The sequence below is a fragment of the Lycium barbarum genome, chromosome 5, assembly GCF_019175385.1.
Source record: "Lycium barbarum isolate Lr01 chromosome 5, ASM1917538v2, whole genome shotgun sequence".
NCBI classification, from domain to species: domain Eukaryota; kingdom Viridiplantae; phylum Streptophyta; class Magnoliopsida; order Solanales; family Solanaceae; genus Lycium; species Lycium barbarum.
In genome coordinates, this window is record NC_083341.1 from 142,256,976 (window position 1) to 142,265,080 (window position 8,105).

Genomic DNA, 8,105 nt, shown 5'->3' on the forward strand with positions numbered 1-8,105 from the left:
TATTGTCCCAGTGTCGAGTTATGATGACACTGGGTATTGTGATAGACCCCCTGAAAATTGATTGTGCTGGAATGTGAACGGGAAATTTGAATTTGGAGCCGAGTGTTCGAGGTAGATCTTTGACCCTTGTCGGAAGTTTGCTTATCCTTCCCGACGTATTGCCCCAGTTCGCTGCCGAAGAAATAGTTCCACGTTGTGCTAAAGCTCCTGCGAAACTTTAAACTAGATAAAATAGTCAGTAACAAATAAATATTGAAGTAAAGTGATGCAAGTGCGGTGAGATGCGGCTTCGAGCGCACGCAGGGCATGTGGAAATAATAATAAGACAGGGCAGGTGCGGTGCGATGTCTCATGCAGAAGTTTTTCAAAGGGCGATGCGCAGCCTTATGCGGAAAAAAGGGCCGTGCATGGCTCAGGCAGTATATGAAAGCGATGCAAAGGGCGGTGCGCAGCCTATGCATCATGAAAGGCGGCGCACAACCTTATGCAGAAATTTAAAAAGGGCGGTGCATGGCCCAGGCAATATATGAAAGCAATGCAAAGGGCGGCGCGCAGCCCATGCATCATGGAAGGCGGTGCACAGCCTTATGCAGAAAATTTAAATGGGGCGGTGCATGGCTCAGGCAGTATATGAAAGCGATGTAAAGGGCGGTGCGCAGCCTATGCATCATGAAAGGCGGCGCACAACCTTATGCAGAAATTTTCAAAGGGCGGTGCGCAACCCAAAATGTCCTATTAAAGGCGGATTAGCCTAAACTGCCCTATTAAAGGCGGACTAGCCTAAAATGTTCGATTAAAGGCGAACAAACCTAAAGTGTCCTATTAAAGGCGGACGAACCTAAACTGCCCTATTAAAGGCGGACTAGCCTAAAATGTTCGATTAAATGCGAACAAACCTAAAGTGTCTTATTAAAGGCGGACGAACCTAAACTCCTATTAAAGGCGGACTAGCCTAAAATGTTCAATTAAAGGTGAACAAACCTAAAGTGCCCTATTAAAGGCGGACGAGCCTAAAGTCCTATTAAAGGCGGACGAGCCTAAATGTTCAATTAAAGGTGAACAAACCTAAAGTGCCCTATTAAAGGCGGACGGGCCTAAATGTCCTATTAAAGGCGGACGGGCCTAAATGTCCTATTAAAGGCGGACGGGCCTAAATGAGGTGCTTTTGCGAACAATGATGATGTGCCTTGGCAGGGCATTTGAAAGTAATAATGTAATGCAGGTGCGGTTGCTTTTGCAGTGCGGGGCATTTTGAAGACAGTAGTGCAGTGCGGGGCATTTAAAGCAATAGTGCATGCGCATTGTATTTGAAAGCATTTATGCAAGGCATTTGAAAGCAATAGGAAATGTTTGTGCATCGACACGTTTGAAAAATCATTTGCAAGACTCAAGCATTAATTTGTTGCGAATCTCGCATATTATTGATACTCGAGAGGCATAATCGTTATAAGAAAGATCGAACCGTTCGACGTGCAATCCTTGCGAGGCTGCGAACATTATATATTTTGGCTTCCGCAACTTGGGAACCGTGAAACAAAGCGAGCATCCTTTCTCCCAAGTCTTCTTTTTGCCTGATGACTCTGTTGGCCATATTCTCCGTCATGTTTCTCGATGTCGCTTGCGATGATGCCCTTAAAAATTGTCCCAGTTTCTGGTATAGGAGGATGTTGCTTTTGCGAATGACGAGACCGAGCCTGACATAGGCTGCCTATGTATCCCACTAAGGGAATCAGGTCAAGCGTAGTTCAAATTACAAAGCAGAATAAAATTGAGATAGGAGACGGTGCTCGGTCTTATGCTAAAATTTCAAAGGGGCGGTGCACAGCCCAAAAATGTCCTTTTAAAGGCGGACGAACCTAAAATGTCCTATTAAAGGCGGACGAGCCTAAAATGTCCTATTAAAGGCGGACGAGCCTAAAATGTCCTATTAAAGGCGGACGAGCCTAAAAATGCAGTGCTTGATTTATGATTACTAAAATTAGTGCGGAGCGAGGAGCTTTTGCGATGCTTTATTTGTATGCGGTGAGACGAGTTTGACGCAGTGCGTAATTCGCAGCAGCCAATATTCATGACGTAATGCCGAAGGTTTGGGGACCTTCTACCCTTCCAAAATTTGCACCTAAAAAAGTTCCTGCACTCAAAGAAATTCGTAAGTTTCAAATTTTAATTAGTATTAAGTTGACTTTCCCCTTTGCTTTATCTGAATCTTGCAATTGCTGACTTGATACTGTGCGATATCCTTCAAAAAATAGCTAAAATATGCCCCTGCGTTACTCAAAGAAAATTTGTTAGTGTATAATAAAATGGTTGCCTTGCATTGAACACCAAAGTTTTGGCGTTGAATCTGCATTTCTCGAGGTGATGTCATTGCAACAATCTGGTGACGCTAATACATTGCTCGAGATTTCGATTCATGCTTTTGTCGAATAATGATAGGCCATTTGCAAAGCTGCCCCCAGTGTTGCTTTATGGGGAAGATGGAATTTTCACTATGTTAAGACCGTGTCCGAGAATGGACTGCCTACTTATCCCGAAGGAATCAGGTCGAAAGTAGTTCATATTAAGCTTTAGCAAAAATTACGAGAAGGAAAGTTGATCATGAGGCAAGTGGTGGAGAATGCTAGTGACAGTAGATCCTTTCAATCTTGTTTCTTAGTTCCACGCTTCCTTTTCAAATGTCTCGATGCCAATTTTGATGGATCACCAGCAACAATAATTGCATTTGTCACTGAAGGGTCATCATTGTCGCTCAATTTATTTTGTTGCACACTTATTTTATCCTTTTCGATCATGTTCTGGATCTTATGCTTAAGTGCCGGGCAATTTTCTGTGTCATGACCTGGAATATTAGAGTGGTAAGCACAACTCTTGGACCAATCAAAATCTGGCGGTAGGCTTTTAGGGATCCATCCTCTCTTTGGCTTCAGGAGTCCCTTGGCTTTCATTTTCTCAAATATGCTGGTTAATGACTCTTCAAGAGGAGTAAAAGTGCGGAATTTTGCGTGCTCTGACTGTCGTAAGCTAGACTGTACTTGATCGGTTTGATTTTGAAAGCCTCGTTGATGAAAGTATACATGATCACGCGAACATTGATAGTTCTGCCGTGATTGTGGCTGACGTGTAGACCTGACAGCTGAGTTGGTCTCTCTGTTTTTGCCTTGCAAGTTGTTGAATGTCTCGGCTTGAAAAGTTGTTTGTACTGATGGAGTGTCAACAATTCTTCCTGCTCGAATGCCCGCTTCTACTTGCTTTCCAACTTGAATTAGATCAGAAAAGTCACGTAACCGCGCACATAACAACTTTTCATAATATATGCCCTTTTGTATTTGGATGAAAGTTGAAATCAACTCATTCTCGAGCAATGAAGGGCGTATTTTTGAAGCTTCCAATCTCCATCGGATGGCATATTCCTGAAATGACTCATGTGGCATTCTTTCTATCTCAAGCATATCATAAAGATTTGGACTAACCCCGATGTTAAATTTGAAATGTTCTACAAAGTCGCGGGCCATGTCCTCCCATGTGTACCATTTGCGAAAGTCTTGTTCTGTGTACCAATCTAATGCTAACCCTGATAGGCTCTGAATGAACAATTTCATTCGTATGGCTTCATCTTGTCCAATTCCCATTAATCTGCTACAATAGTCCTTCAAGTGCGTAATAGGATTTCCTCTGCCATCGAAGGTGTTGAATTTTGGCACTTTGAATCCTGGCGGCAAATCAACATTCGGAAGCATGCACAAACTTTCATATCTTAAACTTTGGACATTTCTTGCCCGCATCTCTTCTTCGATAATTCTCCTTAAATTGTGAAGCTCTCTATTCGAGTTATTCTGATTGATTGCATTCATTTCATTTCTCAATCTCTTGTGTGGGTATACCGCTAGTTGATTTTGCTGGTTTTCTGTGAAGGGCGCTGCAAGTGCAGGCTTTTGGACATTAGGTATCAATGTGACTTGCAAAGTTTCTGGTTTAATAGAGTATCTTGGCGGTATGTTTGTAGGAGCTGGGTGAGGAGGGATAGTGAAGGAAATGTTTTTGGAAGAGCTGGAAGCTGAACTTGTGTTAGGAAGAAGGCTGAGGGTATTTCCCAAATTGACCAATACGCTTTTTTGTACTACATTCTTCTCGCTATCCTCATTTTGCGCTTGCACCATCCCCACACCGGTGTTGAATGACTCAAATCTTTTTGCCATTGTATCTCGTCCTTAATGCAGATTCGCAGCCAAAACAATGTTCAGTGCTAGATAACCCGTAAAAGAAGGAAACAAGAAACTCTAGAATTTGTAGTCTGACGGTATCGTGACAGGCTGAATTGATGGCACGTAATCCTGATTTGATTCGTCTTTAATCTCGTCAACCTTCAAAAACAAGTGTATAAAGTTATAGAATTATTTTGATAAGAAAAAATAAATAAATTAAAAGATAAGGCTGAAAGCAAAGCCGCATGGCTTTTTAAGGCGAGGCCACAATGGCGCCGATTGATAGACTTGATTGTTGATCTCGCGATTTTAAGTTCCTGCATCCAAAGAAAAATTCTCAGTTTGGGAGGGGGAAAGTTGATTCGTGTTGACTCGAAGCTTGACTTTGTTGGCGCCCCATTCATCCTGTTTGTTTGGATCTTGCGGCCTCCGTTTAAAGCCTCGGTAGATGAACAGTAGTGAAACAATTGAAGGAAAGTCTTCCATTTGGAAAATATATACGTAAGTGTATGTATGTAAGGAAAGATATATATGAAAATATATGTATACAAGTTGTAAGATATTCCTGCTAACTTTCGATTGCGACACTTCCGAGAACTTTGAAAGGTCATTTGTGTGTACTATTCTTGTCTAGTAGCCTTAATAGTGTCGATGTCCAACTTTTCTCGTGTCTAATCTTCCAAAATATGCCCAGTTTTGATTCTGGAGGGTATACTAAACCTAAGTTATGTTGTGACCGAACCTTGTATAGGTTGCCTACGTATCCACCAAGGAATCAGGTCCGAACGTAGTTCGTGACGCATAAGATATTTTGGATTTTTGTTATAAAGCAACCGAACCCTATGTGGGTTGCCTACGTATCCCACCTCGGGAATCAGGTCAGAACGTAGTTCGTACGCATAAGAATGGCAAAATTCTAACCTAGTATGACCGAGTCCCTATGTGGGCTGCCTACGTATCCACCGAGGAATCAGGCCAAGCGTAGTTCGCAACTAAAGGAAAGGTTACAAACTAGGTTGTCTAACCTAATGTCGTACTTTGATTTTTTCTTGAATTGCTAGCTTTTAGGCTTATGTTGTCACCTATCGGCTATTTCAATTTCTCGAGTGGAATCTTGTCTTGTCCCCTAGTTTCTTTGTTACTCCCTCAGGATTTGTCTATTCGTTCATGTCACAATCGTAGAGTTGGCAGATTTGATAAGTAAAGTAGAAAATAGATGATTAAGGAAAATCCGAAATGCATTCATAGTTTTGCAATTCAAGCTTCCACAAGGTGAAGCAAAACAAACAAAATTTTGGGTACGGTTCAAGCATCAATAAAAGAAAACAGGTTCACTACATGTTCATGCCACCAAGGCTCCTGGCGAATCAGGGACGGAGTACAAGTCCAGTTCTTTAGAGTCTCTCCTGGTTCTGTACCCTGGATGGTTAGTGTCTCAGTAGTTGTTGCAGCCATCTTCACTGGCACTTGTTTTCGGATCATCCCCACAGGCGCAACGAACGTTGATGACACGCCTCTCTCCATCTTTTCTAATTGGCGTAACAGCCTCCTTCCGATTCTTAACTTTTCGATAATTATCATGTTCACGTTGGCGTTTTCGTGAGTAAGAAAAGGGATGGCGATCCATATCGGGTTGAGCTCCAGTGAGCTGGATTGTTCCTTCCTTAATCAAGGCTTCGATTTTGCTTTTGAAGCCATAGCAATCCTCAGTGGCATGCCCAGGAACCCCAGAATGATATGCGCAATGCTTGGAACTATCAAACCATTTTGGGATAGGATTGAGAATTTTCCCTTCAATAGGTTGTACCACGCCTGCCGCTTTCAGTCTTTCAAATAGCTGAGACAAAGGTTCAGCGAACTGAGTGCAATTACGGGTGTTTTTTATGACAGGGTTTGGACGGGCTCTATGTGTGGTATGTGGTCGATTTCGGTGGGTGGAAATTTGGGCAAATTGGTATGGACGTAAGTTTTGATATTGAGGTGCTCGGGGTTGGTAGTAATTTGGTCGAGTACTATAGACAGGGTAAGGGAATAGTGGAGCTTGGTAGGGTTCCACGTAATGGTAAGGGTAGAAAGGTTGTTGCGGATGGCCAAAGTATGTAAGGACTTGGTTTGGTGGGTTTAGAGGAGTAATTGTAGGTGGTGGGTTAGTGTTGGTGGGTAAAGTAATGTAAGGAGTATTACCTAGTGATTGATTTGGTGGGTTGACGGGTGGTGGATCAGGAGCGGCATAGGTAGTGTAGGTGGGTGATTGATTCTGTGGAGGGGTGTAGATGGGCGATGGATTTGGTGGATTTGCGGAGGTGATTGGAGGTAAGTTGTTGTTGATAGGTGCATTGTTTTGTGGAGGAAAATGTTCTGGAACTAAAGGTTCAAGTGATGGAAAATGAGGCGGGTTTGGTGCGACGTCCCTAGGTTCAGGAGGTGGACTTTGGAGTGTAACAGATGAGTTGGTCATGCTTCTAACCCGATTCAGTTCTCTGCGTAGATCCTTAATCTCTTGAGTCAGGCGGGCAATATGTTCATCCCGTTGAATAGTAGTTCCATGTTCGGGAATCTCGGGTGGATTGCTAGAGATCACGATATTTTCCATACCAGTTGAAATAGCTGCGGCTGGATCGGACATAGTAATTTCATTTCCTTGAACAGCCCAACTACGTTCAGGTAACGACGACGTCTTTGACCTTGTGATGTAAGGATGGTCGGCCATCGAATGTCAACACGAATCAACTCTCTTTGGGGAATAAGATAAACGAAACATAAAGTATAAACGATGTTAGTCTCATGAGCATATCTAGGCAAAGTCATGATCACGTAAAGTCAAGTAAGGCATGTAGCAAATAATTCATCAAATAGAGTCAAACAAGTTGTCAAACAAGTATATCAAACAATAACGCGTCCTAATATGCATGTGACCTCTTTGTGCCAGAGGTAGGCCTATCGTCGTTTGAAGGGTAAAGTGTGACATAATATGTCATCCCGTTGCTTTGATTAATTAAACAGATTCTATTTCTCAAATAAAGTACAAGATAATGCAATATTTATTACATGTTAAATGAATACAACATAAAGTGTTTCCTAATTTAAGTAAAGTAAATACAGTTTCCTATGTCTAACTTCTAGCTCCATTTGTGCTGTCTTTGATCTTCATCATTCGTTGTACTCCAATGCAAATCCATACCTGTCATAGAAATATTAATCATGCCCTCCCTCCTAAAGTTTAATTAATTAGAGCAAATAGTCAATATTTAGGCACAATTATCCTTCAAACATGCACATAAAGTATGATTGGGGTCACTCGGGGTCGCGAACCCGCTTGGACGTTTGGGTAAAGTCATCTAATGAATTTAATACACCAAGGGTATTAAACCTCCTAGGTCATGAAATGTATGCTCCTAATAAAGGGTGTTGGTTTAGCTCTATCTTAGGCAGACTAAGAGTTGGTTTCCTATGACACAAGGCTCCCCCAAGCGGACAACTTGGGAGTGGAAAGTCCGTGGCCGTCGACTGCACCGCCGATCGACTAAATCCACAAGATCGATCCAACTAAAAGGGCAATTTGGTAGTGCACGGGCGCAAACTGCGAAGTCGCTTTAAGTGTGTGAATATGTGTGAGTTTTCCAGGAGTGGAAGAAATATGAGCGGAATGCCAATTTAAGGAAAGCAATAACATACATATTACATAGAAAATTTTCATAAGGAATAAAATAAAAACAACCAAAAGCATATAAGGAAAAAGCAGTAATAAAGGCAAAAAAGAAAAACCAACAAAATATCCAACAAATTAACTATTAACCTAAGTCTGTTATGATTAGAGCCTAAGAGTCCCCAGCGGAGTCGCCAAGCTGTTATACCCCATTTTAACCGGGTTGAAGCGGAGTACAACATATTGGTGATTCCTAA